The sequence below is a fragment of the Mobula hypostoma genome, chromosome 1, assembly GCF_963921235.1.
Source record: "Mobula hypostoma chromosome 1, sMobHyp1.1, whole genome shotgun sequence".
NCBI lineage: Eukaryota > Metazoa > Chordata > Chondrichthyes > Myliobatiformes > Myliobatidae > Mobula > Mobula hypostoma.
In genome coordinates, this window is record NC_086097.1 from 133,562,466 (window position 1) to 133,586,588 (window position 24,123).

General features: G+C 41.7%; 1 protein-coding gene across 6 annotated transcripts in view; it reads left to right on the plus strand.

Annotated features, from left to right (window-relative positions):
- Positions 1 to 1,371: 1,371 nt before the first annotated feature.
- znf516 (zinc finger protein 516) overlaps positions 1,372 to 24,123 on the plus strand; it is a 161,670-nt gene continuing 138,918 nt past the window's right edge. For 2 of the 6 annotated variants that reach the window (XM_063055936.1, XM_063055984.1), the window contains exon 1: positions 1,836 to 1,947. The gene's annotated coding sequence lies outside the window, so the exon portion shown is untranslated. Of the gene's footprint in view, positions 1,438 to 1,835; positions 1,948 to 2,071; positions 2,256 to 24,123 lie in introns of those variants that run through there. The other 4 variants (XM_063055954.1, XM_063055945.1, XM_063055964.1 and 1 more) reach the window with 4 other exon arrangements.

Genomic DNA, 24,123 nt, shown 5'->3' on the forward strand with positions numbered 1-24,123 from the left:
AGTTTGCAAGGATGTTATGGTAGCTAAATTCCTCCAATGTTAACACTTTTAAGTTGATGCCAGATTTTGTACTTGACAGATTTTCAATTCTTCAGGAAGTTAATAAAACACCTTGCCAGCACAAAAGAATCACAAGAAGTTTAATCTGCACACTGTGGTACTCGGCTGCCAATGCGAGTGCTGATGTTAATCTTCTGGGGTGATGCCAAAGTGGTCAATAGAGACTAGGAAATTAGCAATTCTTGTCAAGTGTGATGGGAACAATTCAAACTCCATTCTTAAGTTACAAGCAACCTACTAGTGGAACTCCGAAGCCAGGACTAGAGTTTGAGGTGACTGGCATTGCAGTGACAGAGCAAGATGTGAGGCCTCTGGTCTCGCCATTCTCCTTCTGCTCTTTATACTGGCCATTTGTCCCTCTCTACCCTTAGTCCTGATGCACGGTTCTCACCTTTTCCTTCCGCAGATACTGCCTGATGTGCTGAGTTCCTTCAGAAGATTGTTTGTCTCTCCAGATTCCAGCATCTGCAGTCTCTTGTGTTCCCATTCTTAAGTTGACCAGAATCCTATGGCATTCAAGGAGACAGTTTAGCCTCTTGTGCCTGGCACAGTGACCCAGCTAGTACAGGCAATGACACAGAGCTCCAATAACCTGGATCAGTCCAGAATCTGCTAATGTTTGTGTGGAGTTCACAAGTTCTCCCTCTGATTGTGTGAATTTCTTCCCACATTCCAAAGGTTGTTAGGTTAATTGGTCACTGGGAATTGCTCCTAGTGTGCAGATGAGTGAATAATTGATGGGAATAAACAGAGAAGAAAGTAGGATTAGTGCTTATAGTCAGTGTGGACTCAGGCGGGCTGAAGATGCTGTTCCCAAGCCGCATGACCCTATAATTCTTAACAAGAATTAAACAATTGCTCTTTGTCCAACATCCTGTGCAGTATTTTTTCAATTATTTCTTCTAAAGTTCTCTTTAATAATTTTCTGCCATCCTTTCCAGCAATGCAATAAAAATTACTTTGTAAACATGTCACACTGTAATTCTACCTTGCTGCCAGCATTGTAAATGTGGATAAGGATTAATTTTAATCTGAGACCACTTTGGAAACACAGCAGGAAAGAGAAACAGAGTTAATGTTTCAGCTCTTTCTATTTCCACAGATGCTTCCTGGCGTGCTGAATGTTTCTTGCATTTTTCTGTTATTTCATTTTTTCCTGCATTTTTCTAATTTTTTTTAAATTTCAGATTTCCAGCATCTGCAGCTTTTTATATTTTAATTTTAATCATACTTGGAATGTGGGCACAGTGACAATAAATTCCAAAATTTATTGGTTGGAGTTGCTCTGTAAAATATTCATACTTTGTGAATTGGAAGGGTTATGAAGGCCATTGTATTTCACCTTTGCAACACACTCTAAGGAATGCATTTTATAATGTAAGTGAAATATTTTAACGCTTTGCAAAAAATATATTATGATATGCTAGCTACTTAATTTCCAGCAATAATCAAATCAAAAGATTCATATATTCATAGGGATTAGTGAATTGGCCTGAAGGTTTTGATTATATTGGATTAACTCCAAAAGCCTAGTTTGGAGAAGAATTAATACAGTCTCTTTTATGGCTGTTTCGAGTTTCTTAAATCGTTAATGGTGATAGCCGGCGATCTTTGCAAGAGAGGGAGGGACTTTACTGGACAAGTTAGGATTGCTTCAAACCCATCACTCCCCACCCACCCATCTTGTTAGCCCGTTAATCTTTTTTCCATACGATCCAAGAAATTGAAGTATACAAGACGTTATTCGTCTATTCGTGGCGTTTTCCTCCACGGATATTTTACTGGTAGAAACGGACATTATCTGCAAAGTTTATTCAAGTTAACAGAACTCAAGACTTATTTATTTTTCCTACATTAACATAAATGTTTCCAGTGCAGGATACGTCGGTAAGTTGGAGGTGTGGGGGTTATTTATTTTTGTACGTTAGGTGAAATTATAAATTAAAATGTTATACACACACACACAAAAGCATAGCTGGAATAATACGCATAAATTGCATTTTTATTACAGTGTTCGGAGCTGGCTGATTGGTTGGCGAGGACTATATGTGTATTTGTCATAAAGAGGTTTCGTTTCTCTCCAGAGACGGCTGCATATTTAGTGGAGTGGATTATTATTTTAGTTGCAAAGCCCATGATTTGCCGAAAGCGAGAGGAGATTCCTTGAGAGGAAAACCCGCAGTGAGTATAGCGAGGTAGATGAAAAGTAAATCAATTGTGAGCGATGTTCGTCTGTGTGTGTGTGTGTGTGTGTGTGTGTGTGTGTGAGAGAGAGAGAGAGAGAGAGAGAGAGAGAGAGAGAGAGAGAGAGGGAGAGGGAGAGGGAGAGGGAGAGGGAGAGGGAGAGGGAGAGGGAGAGGGAGAGGGAGAGGGAGAGGGAGAGGGAGAGGGAGAGGGAGAGGGAGAAGGGATGATTCTACTGCTAGTATCAGTCTTATCAGTCTTTTACTCTACCCGGGCTGGACATCCGAAGTCTCCTAATTCGGCTCGGGTTTGCTGCTGTTGCTTTGACAGGTCCGTCATGTGTATGTGTCCTTGGTCACTTGTAATTTACAGAAGGCTGCACATATAGAATAGACTGCATGGAGTTGGAGTTGCTGTATCAGTCATAGAAATTAGACCTTGATCACTTGCGCTGAACACGCTTTTATTGAAGAAAGTAGCGTGGTGTTGATTTTCCACTCTTCTGTTCCATCGACTTTGATGGTGGAGATGAATTTGGGGAGCGGGCATCGTCTACGCGGGCGAAGCGAGCGTAGGGTGGGACACCTGAGTTCATCGAACGGTTAGAAAGGGACAATTAATTGACATTAGAATGATTAATAATGATAAATCGTCGGATTTACGCAGACGTTTGGTAAAATCCATCACGCGGGTCTGCGCATCATGTCGGTAAATTGGGTTATTATTGTCATGTGGAGAGAGACACAGTGTAAAACTGGTGTTCATACGGGTCAATTCATACAATGCATTGAGGTAGTACAAGGTAAAACAATAACAGAATGCAGAACAAAGTGTTCCAGGAGAGAGAAAGTGTAGTGCAGGTAGACAGGAAAGCACAAGGTCACAACCAGGTAGATTGTGAGGTCCAGAGTCCATTTTGTGGTCCCAGGAAAACATTTAATAGTCTTATAACAGCAGGATAGTAGCTGTCCATGAGCCTGGTAGTCGGTGCTTTCGGGCCTTTGTGTCTTCTGCCCCATCTGATGGGCGAGGCTAGGGGTGAATAGATAGTCACCATGGTGGGTGGAACTTTTGATTATGTTGACTGCTCCTTTCTCAAAGCCGCAGTCTATGTGTATCAATCATCCCTCCAAGCAGAGACTCTGGGTTACTGTTAGTTCACATCTAAGTGGGCATTCCATCAGGGCAACTTTTGGTTCTTTCCAAGTCAACCCCATGTCCTCCACCAATAGGAAAATAGCTTTTCTTTATTTGTTCTTGATGGCCTCTTCCTGATCTTGGACACCTATTTTTCCCCTGCCCCAAGAAGAATATCCACAGCAGATCCAGTAATTCATCATCAGTACCATTCATTGAACCTTCTCGCCCTCACATCCTGCCTTCAGTGTGAAGTCCAAGGAACTGCAGTCCAACCAACCTTCAACACTGATTCAACATAGCTTCCTTTGTCCAGGCTTCTCCACAGGAACTCTGGGATACAATTGAAAGCATCTGGTGGGTGTCTGGCCGGCACAAAAACAAATAGAAGACAACGTTATCTTTTCTAAACTTATGCAGTTTTTTAAGCTTCCATTTCATTTAGTGGTGGTGGGAGGAGATGGGGGGTTGAAGGGTTTAAGGTGTAAAGTGGTGTTGAGTCCTGTTGGGCTCAGAGAAAAATTGTCTGTAGTTGAGTTGTTAACCAATTTGTACTAGCTTGTGTTAAGTTTGGTGACTGATTATTCAGTGAGTTGCAAGTAACAAAACAGAATTCACATATGGAGGTACATTCGATCACAGACACACATGCAGAATTGCACAAAACTGATACATACACAAACATGTATACAGACACGTATCAAACATGCATATGTAATTACCCACACACCTGAACATACATTGACATGTGTAAGTCAGCTCTTACACATTCAGCTGCAACACTTGACAACACACATACGCATCTACATGTGCAAACAATTATAGGCAACACACACACACACACACACACACATTCACACACTCACACTCACTCACTCACTCCTCAAGACATTGTGGGTCCTGCAAGTTTTAAAGCTTTAACTGATGGAATAATAATAACTAATTCTGATTAGGAGGCTTCATATACAAACATGGTAAGTTTTGTAAACGGCGTTCTTGTGTCAGAGCTTGGCTGTTCATGCTTGTTTTTGTTGCTAACGGTTACGTTGGGATTTATACCTGTTTTATTTATGGTATGGGCTGCCAGGATCTACTTTTAGACTGAGGACTTTGTGTTTAGATCAGTTTCTAGGAAAAAGATCTAGATGGTTTAAATAAATATATTCATTCATAAATAAATGGATGTATTACAGTGTAGGTTACCAAACGTTTTCATTATTGCAAGGAATATGGAGGGGAAGGAATGTGTCTGATTTTCCATGCAGAGGTGAACAGTTTACAGCTGTTTATATTCATCCTTCTTGAGTGGATGATGAGAACTTTAGTAGAAGGCTCTACACATAGATTTGAATTATTTCTGAAAGAACTCATGCAAGTAGCAAGTCATTTCTGCTTAGTATTTGGAGCCAAAATGTTTTGCCATCAGTTTTAAGACTGTGTGCTCTGAACATATTTGTCAATTGAATTTTTAATCCATGTGTTTATAGAAGTGGAAGAGGCACGCTAAGTGTCAGATACTTTTCTGAAGAATAGGGCACTCTGTCAAACTTACAGAAATCTTGAGAATTAAATAGAAGTCAACAGGTTGACTTTGTGTCATTTTGCCCATTACTGCAAAGCAAATCAAACAAAACATTCAGGAACAAAATTGTGTTTGTAATCTTGTGGAAATTGTTCCCACTTCCACTGAAGGAGAAAGTTGCTCTTCAACCTCCAGCCATAGCTTCACTCTGTACACTGCCCCTGCTGATGATTAACACTGGGACAGGGTTGCCATTAACTTCCCATGTTTGTCACTGAATGATGCAGTTCATAATTAACTGCCTGTTCAGTCATACAGTAAAAACAGAGCAACCATTATCTCAGTTTCACAATAACTTAATAAAGAATACTCCTTGCATGAGCATTCTGTATAATGGAGCCATAGAGGAGTATAGCGCAGAAGGAAAAAGCTGTTTGATCCAGCGAGTCTACATCAGCAATTTAGAAGCACTCTAGATAATTCCACTATCACACACTTTTCCTGTATCTCTCCTTGAAGTAATTTGATGTGTGATGCTCATAAATTTGCTTTTATCTCTATATTAGTACAGATGAGAAATTCTGTCAGTGAAACAAAACCGGATTAAAAAATGGAAATGTATCTGCTCTGGATAACAATCTCTGATGTATCACAACATAGTTCATTAGATAAATTGGGAGGAGTGCAGACCGACTGAGTTTTCTTCAGATAAATTGGGTAGGTGGATCTCTGTTTTCATCTGGTCAGGTTTAGGGGAAGAATATGATTTCTCAAAGTTCTGTGTGGTGATGATGAGGGTACAGTCAGAGTGCAAAGCTGGATCCTGTATCAGCAATAAAATAGATTTTATGAGGTTACCTGAGAGATAAATCTTCAATGTGCAGAATTCCCTGGAGAAACACTGTGTGTGCATGAGAGGGAAGGCAAATCCTGCATTCAACAACTCATCGAAGGACAATGCTGGCGCTTCCTTAATAGTACAGTGATATGGCATCTCAAGTCTCTGTTGTAGGACACAAATTGATAATCTTCAGCATGAAGGAAAGGTCCAGCTATCCAGGCAGAGGAGGTTGCCTTCATTGACAGTACTATGATTCTCCATCTTCCTATTACCTGAAGCATGTGCTTCTCCACTGTTTGGGATTATATAATAACGTGACCATGTGGCTAGGATATCTGAGAGAAGGAACCAGGATGTTATGTTTGGAATGAATATTGCAAATCTGGTTGACTGGCCATTGAGGTATTGGATTTCTGTTTTCAAACAGAGGATATTAAATTCTGTTAAATGGCAGCTTCTGAATATTAATATTGCATGTACACACACCATCGTATACATGCTCACTCTCAGTTATACACACGCACACTCTCATATGCATAACACTCAGTTGTATAGGTGCAATGCACACACACTCGCAAAAATCACAAACAGACAAACACTCAGCGGCCACTTTATTAGGTACCTCCCATACCTAATAAAGTGGCCAGTGAATGTATGTTGATGGTTTCTGCTATTGTAGCCCATCCACTTTAAGATTTGCTGTATTGTGCTCCCAGACATGCTCTTCTGTACACCACTGTTGTAACGTGTGGTTATTTGAGTTGCTGTCACCTTTCTGTCAGCTTGAACCAGTCTGGCCATTCTCTTCTGACCTCTCTCAGAACTGACGTTTACGCTCACAGAACTGCAGCGTACTGGATGCTGTTTGTTTTTCACACCAATCTCTGTAAACTGTACAGGCGGTTGTGTGTGAAAATCCCAGGTGAAAAACAGTTTCTGAGATACTCAAACCACCCTGTCTGGACCCAACAATCATTCCACGGTTAAAGTCACTTGGATCACAGTTCTTACCCATTCTGATGTTTGGTCTGAGCAACAACTGAACCTCTTGACCATGTCTGTATGCTTTTATCCATTGAGTTGCTGCCACATGATTGGCTGATTAGGTATTTGTATTAATGAGCAGATGTACAGGTGTACCTAATAAAGTGGCCACTAAGTGTACATGCAAACACCCTTACACCAACACATTGATCTTCAAATCCACATACACACTGAATATACAAGCACACAAGGCACACACTCAGAATGTTCGGCCCATCAGAGTAAACACACATATTCTCACATGTGAGCTGACACACATATTCACACAAGCACCCACACAATTAGATTTGCATTAAGGACTATCTTTTTCCACAGGTGTCATAGAAACCATAGAAACTACAGCACAGAAACAGTCCTTTTGGCCCTTCTTGGCTGTGCCGAACCATTTTCTACCTAGTCCCACTGACCTGCACACGGACCATATCCCTCCATACACCTCCCATCCATGTATCTGTCCAATTTATTCTTAAATGTTAAAAAAGAACCCGCATTTACCACCTCGTCTGGCAGCTCATTCCATATTCCCACCACTCTCTGTGTGAAGAAGCCCCCACTAATGTTCCCTTTAAACTTTTCCCCCCTCACCCTTAACCCATGCCCTATGGTTTTATTCTCCCCTTGCCTCAGTGGAAAAAGCCTGCTTGCATTCACTCTATCTATACCCATCATAATTTTATATACCTCTATCAAATCTCCCCTCATTCTTCTACGCTCCAGGGAATAAAGTCCTAACCTATTCAACCTTTCTCTGTAACTGAGTTTCTCAAGTCCCGGCAACATCCTTGTAAACCTTCTCTGCACTCTTTCAACCTTATTTATATCCTTCCTGTAATTTGGTGACCAAAACTGAACACAATACTCCAGATTCGGCCTCACCAATGCCCTATACAACCTCATCATAACATTCCAGCTCTTATACTCAATACTTCAATTAATAAAGGCCAATGTACCAAAAGCTCTCTTTACGACCCTATCTACCTGTGACGACACTTTTAGGGAATTTTGTATCTGTATTCCCAGATCCCTCTGTTCCACTGCACTCCTCAGTGCCTTACCATTAACCCTGTATGTTCTACGTTGGTTTGTCCTTCCAACGTGCAATACCTCACACTTGTCAGTATTAAACTCCATCTGCCATTTTTCAGCCCATTTTTCCAGCTGGTCCAAGTCCCTCTGCAGGCTCTGAAAACCTTCCTCACTATCTACTACACCTCCAATCTTTGTATCATCAGCAAACTTGCTGATCCAATTTACCACATTATCATCCAGATCATTGATATAGATGACAAATAACAATGGACCCAGCACTGATCCCTGTGGCACACCACTAGTCACAGGCCTCCACTCAGAGAAGCAATTCTCTACCACCACTCTCTGGCTTCTTCCATCGAGCCAATGTCTAATCCAATTTACCACCTCTCCATGTATACCTAGCGACTGAATTTTCCTAACTAACCTCCCATGCGGGACCTTGTCAAAGGCCTTACTGAAGTCCATGTAGACAATATCCACTGCCTTCCCTTCATCCACTTTCCTGGTAACCTCCTCGAAAAACTCCAACAGATTGGTCAAACATGACCTACCACGCACAAAGCCATGTTGACTCTCCCTAATAAGCCCCTGTCTATCCAAATGCTTGTAGATTCTGTCTCTTAGTACTCCCCCCAATAACTTACCTACTACTGACGTTAAACTCAGCGGCCTATAATTTCCCGGATTACTTTTCAATCCTTTTTTAAACAACGGAACAACATGAGCCACTCTCCAATCCTCCAGCACTTCACCCGTAGACAGCGACATTTTAAATATTTCTGCCAGGGCCCCCGCAATTTCAACACTAGTCTCCTTCAAGGTCCGAGGGAACACTCTGTCAGGTCCCGGGGATTTATCCACTTTAAGTTTCCTCAAGACAGCAAGCACCTCCTCCTTTTTAATCTGTACAGTTTCCATGGTCTCACTACTTGATTCCCTCAATTCCATAGATTTCATGCCAGCTTCCTTAGTAAATACAGACGCAAAAAACCTATTTAAGATCTCCCCCATTTCCTTTGGTTCCGCACAAAGCCGACCACTCTGATCTTCAAGAGGACCAATTTTATCCCTTACAATCCTTTTTGCTCTTAATATACTTGTAAAAGCTCTTTGGATTATCCTTCACTTTGACTGCCAAGGCAACCTCATGTCTTCTTTTAGCCCTCCTGATTTCTTTCTTAAGTATTTTCTTGCACTTCTTATACTCCTCAAGCACCTGATATACCCCCTGTTTCCTATACATTTCATACAACTCCCTCTTCTTCTTTATTAGAGTTGAAATATCCCTTGAGAACCAAGGTTCCTTATTCCTATTCAATTTGCCTTTAATTCTGACAGGAACATATAAACTCTGCACTCTCAAAATTTCCCCTTTGAAGGCTTCCCACCTACTAATCACATCTTTGCCAGAGAACAACCTGTCCCAATCCACGCTTTTTAGATCCTTTCTCATTTCTTCAAATTTGGCCTTCTTCCAATTCAGAACCTCAACCCTAGGACCAGATCTATCCTTGTCCATGATCAAATTGAAACTAATGGCGTTGTGATCACTGGAACCAAAGTGCTCCCCTACACAGACTTCCGTCACTTGCCCTAATTCGTTACCTAACAGGAGATCCAATATTGCATCCCCGCTAGTTGGTCCCTCTATATATTGATTTAGAAAACTTTCCTGAACACATTTTACAAACTCTAAACCATCTGGACCCCTAACAGTATGGGAGTCCCAATCAATGTATGGAAAATTAAATCCCCTACCACCAGAACTTTATGTTTCCTGCAGTTGCCTGCTATCTCTCTGCACATTTGCTCTTCCAAGTCTCGTTGACTATTGGGTGGTCTGTAATACAATCCCACTAATGTGGCCATACCTTTCCTGTTTCTCAGCTCCACCCATAAGGACTCAGTAGACAAGCCCTCTAATCTGTCCTGCCTGAGCACTGCTATAATATTTTCCCTAACAAGCAATGCTACTCCCCCACCTTTCATTCCTCTGCCTCGATCACACCTGAAACATCGGAACCCTGGAATATTAAGCTGCCAGTCCTGCCCCTCCTGTAGCCAAGTTTCACTAATTGCTACAACATCATAATTCCACGTGTCAATCCACGCCCTCAACTCATCCGCCTTCCCCGCAATACTCCTTGCATTGAAATATATACACCTCAGAAGATTTTTACCACCACTCACAATCTTTCTATCAACGGATTTGCTTAAACCTTCAACATCATTTATTTTCACCCCAGCCACACTGTCAGCTCTGGCACTCTGGTTGCCATCCCCCTGCAAATCTAGTTTAAAGCCTCCCCAATAGCACTAATATTTTGAAAGTGATAGTAAACTTTGAAATATCAACTTTCTTGTCTATAGCTATGTTATCAGCCAAGCGATTTTTCAGCAAAGTTTAAGATGGTATCTGTGGTGTTGCAGATAGCTGGCATAATATATTTTTGATGTTACTGGAACTATGTCACCATGAAGACAAAGGAAATTGAATTATGCACATTGTGTAATGAATATGGTGATTCTTCATGATTGTGTTGCCACCTGTATTACTGGTATGTTTTCCAATCATTCATTTACCATAATTTTTGAGAGATATATTCATGTACTCTACTGCACCCACCTTTAACAAAAAAAGTTAATATTACGTGAGGTAAGGCTCATTTTATCCTGTTAGTTTTAATTTCAGTAAAGTCAAAGCTGAGTTTTATTGCCACATGCACAGGTATATGAAAGTACAGGAGCTATGAAAAACTTACTTGGAGCAGCAAAGCAGGTGCAGAGCATCAGATAAGCAGCATTCACAAGAAAAATATAACTTAAACTTAAGTAATACACAATTGACTCCTCAGCCCAGCACGTCCCCTTTCAGGATACAAAGGCTTCTCCTGTGTTCCCCAATGAGATTTACCGGGTACTTTCGAGTATTTATTGTGCTTGGTTTGACTTTGCCCCACAAATGGAAGCAGCCCCTCTGTGTCCACCCTTGCACCATGTTAGGAAATCAGTTCAGCTCACACTCACTCCGGACTGTTCGATCTTCCACTGTCTATATACTGTACGCGAGAGAGGTGATTTTCAGGGACTTTGGGGGGCAAGTTTTTTACACAGGGGTTGGCAGGTATTTGGAATAAGCCACCAGAGGAAGTGATGTAGACAGGCACAATTACAAGATGTAAACTTCCTGTGGGTAAGAAGGATTTAGATGGATATGGGACAAACACAGGCAAATTAGAGTAGGTACCTTGGTCAGATTGGATGGGTTGGTCCGAAAGGCTCTATATAATTTCATGTGCTTGATACTCCCACCTTGCCCACCCCCCGCATCTTTTCCAGTGTCTCCATATCCTTTTAAAACTCTAGATCAAAATAGTGGAGAGTGCTTCTATCCATATTTTTGTAAGTCGTTCACCTAAGTTTTGTTTATATTTTAAGTTGCAGAGAGAGAATGAGGTGCAGGGAATGGGGGAGTGGGGTTGGTGGGGTAGGGAAGCATCTCGATGAGGTGCAGACTAAGGCTGTCCAAGTGACAAAATAGCTTTGGATCCTGTTCTGATTACCTTTCCTGTATTTTCTGATTTTATTTGATTTTTAACATCTGTGGCTTTTTCGATTTTTTGATGTGCAGGAGACACTCCTTTTCCTTCCCAACCGTGCAAAAGATAGTATTTTCGTTTCCTCAGTGAGGCACGGTTGTACATGTTTGTTATGTGGTACTGTATACAGTATCTGCAACAAAGCCTGTGTGAATGATCTTCAGTTCAGGTGACCACAAGAGTCTGCAGATACCGGAACCTGGAGCAACACACCAGAAACCAGAGGAATTCACTGGATCAGGCAGTTTCTGAAAAGGGAAATGGACAGTGGACTTCCAGATGAAGGGTGTCAACCCAAAATATTGACTGTCCATTTCCCTCTCAGATGCTGCTGGACATCCTCAGTTCCTCTAGCTTCTTGTTTATTGATCTTCAGCTCTCCATGAAGCCACTCGTCACCTGTGTTCTGCACCCTGGAGTATAGCCTACTCCTGAGATTCGTGCTGGGTCCCGCTCAAAGCACCTCAGCCTGGCTCATGGCAGCAGGGAACCTCACCCTGCCCAGATAGAAAGGTGTGGCAACCCCTAAAGCCCCAGCTCCCAACGCCACCGACTACAAAAATTGTCACTGAAGTTATGATTATGATTATGAGGACACGCAGTCCTCTTTTATTGTCATTTAGTAATGCATGCATTAAGAAATGATACAATGTCTTTCCAGAATGATATTACAGAAACACATGACAAACCGACTTAAAAACTAACAAAAACCACGTAATTATAACATATAGCTACAACAGTGCAAAGCAATACTGTAATTTGTTAAGAACAGACCATGGCACAGTAAAAGTCACAGAGTCTCTCGAAAGTCCCATCATCTCACGCAGACGGTAAACCTCCAGCGCCGCCAACTTGCCGATGCAGCATCCTGGAAGCATCCAACCACAGTCCGACTCCGAGTCCGTCTGAAAAACTCCAAGCCTCTGACCCACCTCTTTGACACCGAGCACCAAGCACCATCTCTGCCGAGCGCTTCGACCCCGGCCCCGGCAACAGGTGATACGCAAAGCCGAGGATTTGGGGCCTTTGTCTCCGGAGATTCTCGATTGCACGGTAGCAGTGGCAGTGAAGCAGGCATTTCAGAAGTTACTCCAGGTGCTCCTCCGTGCTTCTCATGGCTGTCTCCATCAAATCTGGATTGTGCATGGCCCCCTAGTTACACATACGATATTCATTCGGAATGGTCACGCACGCTGCGTCGCGTCGCCATCTTCTCCTCCCTCCTATCCCACAATTCACTGTAAAATGTGGAACTTTTGAAGTTCACAGACATTCATAAGCTCCCAGGAAAGATTGAAAAGCAAAACTATTGTTAATTAATTATCTTTTTTAAAAAATCCGTAAAAGGAGTTTAAAACTAATTAAACATATTGAAACTAAGAAAATTAAATTGAATCAAATAAAAAGTGGTGGTTTCAGGGTGAGCTGAAAATCATTCAGACCTGCTGGATGCAGCTACTGTACACCACATAGTGAGGAAGTGAAAATATTTCCTTTTCTATAGTTGTAAAAGAAAATGAGTGCTACTTACAGTACGTACATTGAAAATCAGAAGATGAAGATGCTTAAAATCAGAAATAAAAAACAAAAACATTGGAAAGTACATTGGAATAGGGCCCAAAGTAATTACATCACTTGGAAACCTTGGTTTCCACCCATCGCAGAGGAACCTTCTACTTCTTTCCTCAACTTACCATTACTCTGACAGCTGTTTCTTTCCTTTTGAATTATGAGAGGCTTAGATAGAGTACACAGTCGGTATCTTTTTCCCAGATTTGAAATACCTAATACTAGAGGGCAAGCATTTAAGTTGAGAAAGGGAAAATTCAAAGGAGAAGTACGGGACAAGTATTTTTTTTTACAGCGAGTTGTGGGTACCTGAAATGTACCATTGGGGTGATGGTGGAGGCAGGTACAATAGAGGACTTAAAGAAGCTCTTAGATAGGCACGTAATTACTCAGAGAATGGAAGGAGAAAAACCAAGTGCAGAGAAAGATTAGTGTAATTAGTATCTTAAATAGTTTGGCCCAACATTGTGGGCCAATGGGCCTGTTCCTGTGGTGTTCTGACCTCTTGTTCATTTCAGTGAAGCTGTTGTACTTGCATCAGGTACTTGCACCAGGGGGTAGATTTAATAAGAAACAGACGCAGGAGCAAGCTATTTGGCCCCTCATGTTTTGCCTTTCAATAAGATCATGGCTGTTCTTTATATCTCAATGCTTCTTCTTCCTACTATTGTCAGCCTAGGAGCTGGGAAATCTGTGGACATTCATGCTGCTCATTTGGACTCTACGAGGAATCTAACTGCTCTGGCCTTCCTGAGGGAGAAACATGGCAACTTTTTCCCCACATAGGGAACAAGCTTCCAGAGGAGTTTGAGGCGGGTACAATAACAATATTTAAGAGTGATTTAGACAGCTACATGGGTAAGAATTCTATAGAGGGATATGGATCAAATGTGGGTAAATGTGACTGGCTGAAATGGACATCTTTGTCACTATGGACAATTTGGTCTGAAGCATATGTTTCCATCATGTATAACTCTGTGGCTAAATTCACAGCTTGTCTAGCAACTACTTTGCCCAAGACCACAAGAAATTGCAGGGTTATGAATATAACTGTCCATCACACAAACAGCCTCTCTTCCATTGACTCTGCCTACATTTTCCACTGCTCTTGGGAAAGCAACCAATGTGATCAAAGGCCGTTCTCACCCTTGTCATTCTCTCCTCTCCTCGACTCCATCAGGCAAAAGTTACTGAAGAATGGACTCGGCGTGTAATGTTGGCTATTTGTTCATTTCCATCGATGCTGAGTTCCTCCAGCATTTTGTGTGTGTTCCTCTGGATTTCCAGCATTAGTAGACTTCCTTGTGTTTAAAAGGTATGAAAGCTTGAGAGCCTGCTCTACTAGGGTCAAGGACAGCTTCTATCCTGCTTTTATAAGGCTCCTGAATGGACCTCTTGTATGGTAAAGATGAACTCTTGATCTCTTAGTCTAACTTCTCATGGTCCTTGCACTAATTGTCTGCCTACACTGTAACTGTTACATCATAGTTTACATTCTGCTATTGATTTATCATTGCCCTACCTCAATATTCTTGTGTTTTGAAATAATATATTATGTATCAATCGCATGTGATACAGTGTTTTTCATTGTACCTTCGTACATGTGACAATAATAAACCAATTACCAATAACCAGAAATGTTGGTACCTCGGTAAGAGTTTCATCCTTTGATAAACCTCAACATTTCAGTGAAGTTATGGGTTTATTCCTTTCACTTTTATTTTACCGAAATGCCAGGGTATGTTTGAGAATGTGCATTTTGCGGCAAGTCTTGCAGCCCATGCCAGAGACTGGAGGTTGAGAGTCCAGGGCCAAATTCTAGAGTGGCCTCTCCTGGGGTTGGAGGGCTGTGTGTGTGTGAGGGTTGGGATGGTGAGGAAGAGGCTTGTTCTTGTTCTTTTGCGGCTGCTGCTGCTGTTGTTGTATGGATCTGTGTAGTGTTGTTGAGCTGAGCATTGTGGGCATGCTATGTTAGTACCAGAATGTGTGGCAACACTTGCAGGCAGCCCCCACTGCACCCGTGGGTGGCTTTGTTGTTAACGTAAATGATGCATTTCACTGTATGTTTTGATGTACGTATGATAAGTGAACCTGAATCTGAAGTCGGCTGCGTGGTGTCATTTAAATCCTTTCTATTTGTAGATAGGGGTCCCCAAAGCTGGTATTTATTGCCCGTCCCGAGTTGCCTTGAACTGAATAGCTTGCTGGAACAACTCAGAGAGCAAAGCTTGTGATAGTAGGATTTTAACTCGTATCTCCAGATCAATAGCTACCAATCCACACATTTAATCGTTAGGTTACAGGGCTCCAACTTGTCTCATGAGTGGCTCTGACTTTCAATAGTAAGTATATTCCCCAGCTTTTGCAGTGGTTACTGTTGAGGTGCTTAACCTACATTCCTCATTTATAGAGGCAGATGTTAATATTGATCTTATGATACTGACACTTGCTGTCATTAGAGTTGCAAGCCATTTTGAAGCTTCCTATTTTTACTTGCAAAGCTTGTTTAAATTAAAAAGAAGTTATATTAAAATAGGTCAGGAGAAGGTTATATTTCTCCAAAAACATAGCTAGCATTGATTCTTATTTTTGTTTTTAGGATGTTAATGTGATATGTCTTATGAAATATATTGGCACTCTGAATTTTACACTTTCTAAATGCCATAATTGATTTCTGTAAAGAACAGGTAATACCGAATGCAGTTACAGCCAGTTCTGGTCTTGGGTTCCTCTCTCTCTCCATGTTCCTTCCAACTTCCCTGTACTTGTTGTTAAGAAATCCTTCGGTTTTCAATTCATATCCTTGAAGGTAGCACAGACAGTGGCAGAGTGGCGGTGTCCATGAGGAGTTAGTACACTTTCCCCATGACCATGTCGGTTTCCACCTGATACTCTGGTTTCCTCATGACTTACATTGGGGTTAGAGTGTTGTGGGCATACAGTGTTGGCACTGGAAGCATGGCAACACTTGCCCCAGTACATTCCTCGCTGACTTGTTCTGACGCATTTCAACTACGTTTCAATGTTTTGATGTACATGTGACAAATAAAGCTGATCATTTATATAAAAAAAAAGAATCTCCACAAAATCATTCAGAGTCTTCCCCAGCTGGGTGAACCAAGAGATCCACAATCTGTTGAGGGCCAGATCAGAGGCATTCAAGTCTGATGAGTGAAAAACTTACCAGAGGTTCAGGGAAGATCTCTGGAAAGCCATCTCACGGGTAAAGTGGCAACTCTCGACTAAACTTGAATCAAAGGAAGATTCTCAACAGTTGTGCCAGGGCTCGAATATTATCACCTCTTATAAAGTTACATCAAGTGACATAGGAGAAAGTATGGTTTCAGTTCCCCGTAAGCTCGATGCCTTCTGTGCTCGCTTTGACTGTCAAAATATGGAGAAACCATCAGAAACTCCCACATCCTTCAGTCTCCGAAACCAGTATGTGAGCAGCTTTCAGGAGGGTGAAACCACGAAAAGCATCCAGCCCAGATGGGGTACCTGGCCAAGTATTAAAAACCAGTTCTGCTCAACTGGATGGAGTGCTCACTGAGACCTGTAACCTCTCACTTTGGCAGTCTGAGGTACCCACCTGCTTCCAGCAGGCTTCAGTTATACCGGTGCTCAAGAAGAAGGTGGTAACCTGCCTGAATCACCATCATCCATTTGCATTTACATCCACAGTGATGAAGTATTTTGAGAGGTGGGTGATGAAACACATCAACTCCTGCCTGAGACGTGACTTGGATCTGCTCCAGTTCGCCTACCAGAGCAACAGGTTCACAGCAGATGCCATGTCATCAGCTTTTCTCTCAATTCTGGAGACATCTGGACAGCAACGATGCACTCATCAGGATATTCTTTATAGGCTACAGCTCAGCATTCCATACCACCATCGCCCTAAAAACTAATCAATAAGCTCCAAGATCTTGGCCTCAATACTTCCTTTTTCATCAGCCCAGGTACACCACTGGGCTGTGTGCTTAGCTCCCTACTCTACTCATGACTGCGTGGCTAAGCACAGCTCCAATGCCATATTCAAGTTTACTGATGACACCTCTGTTGTAGGCCAAATCAAAGGTGGTGATGAATCAGCATATAGGAGGGAGATTGAAAATCTGGCTGAGTGGTGCCACAACAACGACCTCTTTACTCAAAGTCAGCAAGACTAAGAAGCTGATTATTGACTTCCGGAGAAGGAAACCAGAGGTCCATGAGCCAGTCCTCACCAGAGGATCAGAGGTGGAAACTTTAAATTCCTTGGTATCATTACTTTAGAGGACCTGTCCTGGGCCAGGCACATAAGTTTAATAGCGAGGAATGTATAGTGGTGCCTCTTCTTCTTAGGAGTTTGCTAAGATTTGGCATGACATCTAAAACTTTGACAATAGGGTAAAGCCCTCTCCACTATTGAGCACATCTACATGAAATGCTGTTGCAGAAAAGCAGCATCCATCATCAGGGACCCCCACCACCCAGGATTGCTTTCTTCTTGCTGCTCCCATCAGAAAGAAAGTACTAGAGCCTCAGAATTCACACCGCCAGGCTTAGGAACCATCAGGCTCTTGAACCAAGGGGGATAACTTCACTCAGTTTCACTTGCCCCATCATTGAAATGTTCCCATAACCAATGGACTCACTTTCAAGCACTCTTCATTTCACGTTCTCAATATTTATTGCTTATTTATTTATTATTATTTCTTTCTTTTTGCATTTGCACACTGGTAGAGTGCCCAAGTTGGTGTAGTCTTTTATCACCTCTATTATGGTTATTATTCTGTGGATGTATTGAGTGTGCCCATAAGGCAATCAATCTCAGGGTTGTATAAGGTGACATATGTGTACTTGATGATAAATTTATTTTGAACTTTAGTCCTTGTTTTCACATCTTCATCTGATCTCAGCTCCTCTATCCCTACAATGATGCAACATCTCTGTATTCCTAAATTTAATTGCACTATAATTGCTGACTATGCCTTCAGCTCCTGTCCAGCTTGTTACGTCGGTTTTCTCCTATAAAATTTTCCTAAATACCTATCTCCTTAATAAAGTTTTGGCTCATCTGGTTTAAAGCCTTTCTATGGGGTTGGTGTCGAATTGTAATAAAATTCTCAGAGGCTTTCAGAAACATTCAGGTTTACTGACAACTTTGACTTGGCTCCTCATATAAACTCTACTGTAGAATGGAAAATCATTACCCCCCACGCCCACATCTTTGTATCTCTGCTCGTACTCAATGGAAATAACTCAGACGCATGAGATTTATTGTCCATGTCTGTCAGGGAAAGTAGTAGCATGCTTCTTCTTTGGCTGAGACATTAAACAAAGGTTTGTTCTGCTATACTAAGTTCCACAGCACTATATCAAAGCAGTAGAAGTTACCCAGGTTTCTGGTGATATTTATTCTCTTAATCAATATCAATCGAACAGGTCAGCTGATCACTGTTATCTGTAAGAAACTGGTGTGCACAAAATCCCAAATTCGACTGGTGAATGCACTTTAGACGTACTTCATTGTGCAAATCCCAGTGGAAATATAGGACTACTTTTTTTTCCTTTTTCTGTCTGGAGCACGAGACTGATATGAGTTAAAAGTAAGGTACATCAGTTAGCGGTCTGTACCGCAAGTGCATTCACTGGTATTTTCGATGGTAGCAATAGTGTTACTGCCTTGTGAAGAAATTGTTATGGCCAGTGAGGAATACTGCTAGGTTTCAGAAAATTGCAGCATTAATTTCATGCAACTCGTATCATTTCCTCTGAGCTTTCAACCTGATCTGAACAGATGGACAAAGCAAGCTTGTTCTGCAGGATTTATCAACTTTGATACAAATGACATCTCAACAGCTTTCTGACAAAGCATATATGATGATACAAATGGATGTGAATGAATCAGGACAGAAATAAATACACATATAATATTTATTTCAGGCTTATTGCAGTACGGTGAAGACAACTGATTGATTCATCATTAATTATACTGTGCGACTATTGGCTGCAGGCTATAATCACCAACATATGTTCAGCCAATGATCTTGTTCAATGATGGAAGATGCCTGAGGGGTCAAATGTCCTACTGCTGCTTCTAGTTTTATGTGATTAAATCGATATTACAAAATCAAACCGCACATCAATCCGATTTTATCCTCTCCATATTCTGATCAATCTCCCCTAGGTTCTCCCAGTTACTTACCCATGAGTAAAACTTACAGCGGCAATTAACCTACCAGTCCACATAGGTGAGGAGGCCAAATCACATAGTTGAAGCCTACCCAGTTGCATGGAGAAGGTGAAAACTGCACACAGAGAGCACTTGAGTGAGGTTAGGATCTAGCAGTGCAGACTCATAACAAAGGGATGGGGTTTCTTGATTGGGAAGGGGTTTAAGGATTATGAAGAGAAGTGGGGATAATGGGATTTAAAAATTTAGCGAAGATTGAATGGTGGAGCAAACTCGATGAGCTGAAAGACCTAATCCTGCTCCAATATCTTGTGGTCTTATGGAACCTGTGTTGCTGGATCTTGAGAGCTTTTTCCTTCAGTGAAAGCATCTGCTCCTTGCCCACCCTGTCACACATCTTTATAATCTTATGGACAAGAGTCAGATCACTCCTCATTTTCTATTATTGAATGAAATAAGCTGCTCCCAGTCCAGCCCTGCCTGAGAAAGGCATCCTCTCAATTCTGGAATAAAGAGAAAAATATCCACTGGAATGTTTTCATTATAAAGTAGAATTGGATAAGTCATAAAATTTCTATAATTTACAAAAATAAGCAATGCAAAAACAAAAGGAATAAGGAGGTGGTCTTCAAAGGTTTGTGGATCATTCAGAAACTTGATGGAGAAAATTAGAAGTTGAACCTTTGAACCTATGTTTGATTTTGAGAAAAGATGGGGTTCATTTGCTCATTACTATCATTTGAGTTAATTGATAGATTTCCTCCATGATCTAATTGTAAATTTTTGATACATTCTTTTTTCTTGCTGGTGGTTTGATGTTTATCTTTAGAAGCTTTTTGCATGACGCATGGCTCCAGGGTTGAACACCTAATGGGGTTTCTTTTTTCTCACCCACTTTTTCTTGCTTAGTAGGGGTTTTTTTATCACCAAAATTTTTTCAATCTTTAAAATAATGTTTTTTTTCTTGAGTCATTGTAAGTGTTGCTTACTTTGATGTACTTGTGTTAATTTTGGATAATATAATAAAAAAATGTGAAAGAAACTTGATGGAAGTCAGTAAGAAGCTGTCTGTGTGTGGGTCTTTAGGCTGCTGTACCTCTTTGATGTTAGTGATGAGAAGAGGGAATATCTTGAATGATGAGAATCCTTTAAGATGGATGTCACCTTCTTGAGTTGCTGCCTCATGAAGATATCCTCGATGGTGGTGAGGTCTGGCCCTGTGATGGATCTGGCTGGGGTCTATAACCCTATGCAGTCTCCTGTAGTCAAATGCTTTGGATCCTCTTTACCAGGCTGTGATGTAACCAGTCAGAATAGGCATCCATTAGTCTCGTGACACCAAGGATTTACACCTTGGAAGGTTTCCAGGGCACAGGCCTGGGCAAAGTTGTATGGAAGACTGGCAGTTGCCCCTGCTGCAAGTTTCCTCTCTCCACGCCACCGATGTTGTCCAAGGGAAGAGCACTAGGGCCGATACAGCTTGGCACCGGTGTCGTCATAGAGCAATGTGTGGTTAAGTGCCTTGCTCAAGGACACAACATGCTGCCTCAGCTGAGGCTCAAACTAGCGACCTTCAGATCACTAGACCGATGCCTTAACCACTTGGCCACGCGCCAACCAGTCAAAATATTCTCTTCCATATATCTATCATTGTCAAATGCTCAGAAGCTGCAGAGACTGTTGTAACACCTTGACTGAGCAAACACACTTGTGCAATTAGTGGCATAGGATTGTAAATACATCAGTAAGTTCATTAAAAGCACTTCCATACATGAGTCAGGACTTCCAGAGATCTCAGCTATGGTATTGTTCATTGTAATCTGATAGGTTTATTTTGTTACCTTCATATTTTACCTGGATTCTGCCCCTTCAATTTAACTATTGAATATATATATATAAAACATACACTTGCTGTAATTCACAATTTTTTTCTTTTCTATAATATTATGTATTGCATTGTGCTGCTGCTGCAAAGTTAACAAATTTCCCAACATATACTGGTGATATTAAATCTGATTCTGATGAGACTTGAGGGAAACTTTTGGCCTTTCCCATTCGTGCTAAATGTGTGAAAGAATATTGGCTGCTCTTGGCCCTTGCCTTCACAGTTTCAGTTCTAGTGAAATTAACAGAACCTATTACATTGATACAATAATGGCAGGGGACCATTGTATAGACACTGAATATGCGGTTGTATTTAGAATACCACCTCCTAAAGTCCAAAGAATCACTTAGTAGTAAAAGCAATAAAGACATTTCGTGGAGGACAACCTCAGAGTGAATCTGCAAGGATCACTGTAAGGTACAGTGATGGAGAAACCAATAGCCCGGAACTATGATAAATTTCCATTAAACCGCAACGCCCCCACCTCCCAAGCTTCCTATGTACTTATTGTAAGCTGGTAATTTACTTCCTCTGATTGGAAGATCTTAATAATTTTATTTTAATCTCACAATAGATTTCTTGGTAGTTGGTTACTATTCTGAGATACAGTGAGGAAATTTATTTTGATCACCTCCTATAACCGGGGAATTATAGACCGGTTAGCCTAACGTCGGTGGTGGGGAAACTGCTGGAGTCAGTTATCAAGGATGTGATAACAGCACATTTGGAAAGCGGTGAAATGATCGGACAAAGTCAGCATGGATTTGTGAAAGGAAAATCATGTCTGAAGAATCTCATAGAATTTTTTGAGGATGTAACTAGTAGAGTGGATAGGGGAGAACCAGTGGATGTGGTATATTTGGATTTTCAAAAGGCTTTTGACAAGGTCCCACACAGGAGATTAGTGTGCAAACTTAAAGCACACGGTATTGGGGGTAAGGTATTGGTGTGGGTGGAGAATTGGTTAGTAGACAGGAAGCAAAGAGTGGGAATAAACGGGACCTTTTCAGAATGGCAGGCGGTGACTAGTGGGGTACCGCAAGGCTCAGTGCTGGGACCCCAGTTGTTTACAATATATATTAATGACTTGGATGAGGGAATTAAATGCAGCATCTCCAAGTTTGCGGATGACACGAAGCTGGGTGGCAGTGTTAGCAGTGAGGAGGATGCTAAGAGGATGCAGGGTGACTTGGATAGGTTGGGTGAGTAGGCAAATTCATGGCAGATGCAATTTAATGTGGATAAATGTGAAGTTATCCATTTTGGTGGCAAAAATAGGAAAACAGATTATTATCTGAATGGTGGCCGATTAGGAAAAGGGGAGGTGCAACGAGACCTGGGTGTCATTATACACCAGTCATTGAAAGTGGGCATGCAGGTACAGCAGGCGGTGAAAAAGGCGAATGGTATGCTGGCATTTATAGCGAGAGGATTCGAGTACAGGAGCAGGGAGGTACTACTGCAGTTGTACAAGGCCTTGGTGAGACCACACCTGGAGTATTGTGTGCAGTTTTGGTCCCCTAATCTGAGGAAAGACATCTTTGCCATAGAGGGAGTACAAAGAAGGTTCACCAGATTGATTCCTGGGATGGCAGGACTTCCATATGAAGAAAGACTGGATGAACTGGGCTTGTACTCGTTGGAATTTAGAAGATTGAGGGGGGATCTGATTGAAACGTATAAGATCCTAAAGGGATTAGACAGGCTAGATGCAGGAAGATTGTTCCCGATGTTGGGGAAGTCCAGAACGAGGGGTCACAGTTTGAGGATAGAGGGGAAGCCTTTTAGGACCGAGATTAGGAAAAACTTCTTCACACAGAGAGTGGTGAATCTGTGGAATTCTCTGCCACAGGAAACTGTTGAGGCCAGTTCATTGGCTATGTTTAAGAGGGAGTTAGATATGGCCCTTATGGCTACAGGGGTCAGGGGGTATGGAGGGAAGGCTGGGGCGGGGTTCTGAGTTGGATGATCAGCCATGATCATAATAAATGGCGGTGCAGGCTCGAAGGGCCGAATGGCCTACTCCTGCACCTATTTTCTATGTTTCTATGTTTCTATATACTTTTTCAGATAAAATATCTTTTTTTAGTTGCTGTTTTCAAATGACTGACACAAGTGGTGGGTTCCTTTTCTCATTCCCTGTTCAATCTCCTGGGGTCAATTGAGTTTTTGATTAATTTCACTAATGTTTAACTGTAAGTGATCCGGGGGGCGGGGGGCAACTTAATTTGGTACAATGGTCTCAGACCACAGGTCTGTTTAAAAAATGTGGAATAGGTTAGGTATTCCTGCTTCAAGCATCCCCTTCCTACACCATATTATGCTTCCTGAATATCACCAACTCTTTCTCATCTTTTTTAGATTGGTCTTTATAAACTGGATTTTTGACCCAGCATTTAGTCTATTAATATTTTAAAATGCTCAGTGTCAAACATTGTTCATTATGAAGTGACAGGTGTATTATGTAAAAGATACTACATTAGCGTACGTCACTGATATTAAAACAAAAACACTCAACAGGATAAGAAGGATTACGATTTAAAGATAATGCACAGTTTCCCTCCCACCCCCACCCCCAGGGTTGGGTGATCAAGTAGTAGAGGGCATGGGTTTAGGGTGACAAATGTGTGATTTAACTAACAGGAACCTGCGAGGCAACTTTTTCACTCAGAGGGTGGTCCATATATGGAGTGAGCTGCCCGAGGATGGGATTGAGGCATTTAACACTTAAAAGGCTTTGAACAGATACATGGACAGGAAAGGTCCAGAGCAGGGGTTCCCATTCTGGGGTCCACAGACCCCTTGCTTAATGGCATTGGTCCATGGCATAAAAAAGGTTGGAAACCACTGGTCTGGAGGCTTGCTGGCCTAACATGGGTAAATGAGACTAGCTTAGATAGGAATAATGTTTGGCATGGGCCAGAGGGCCTGGTTCCATTCTGTATGACTCTATGATAATGGCACTTTTCCTGAACTGCACAAGTTCAGAGGTGAAGCGAGTATTAAGCAAGTGAGGAGGTAGGAAGATGAGAATAAATGTAATAGTCAGAAAAGAGATCATTACCACCT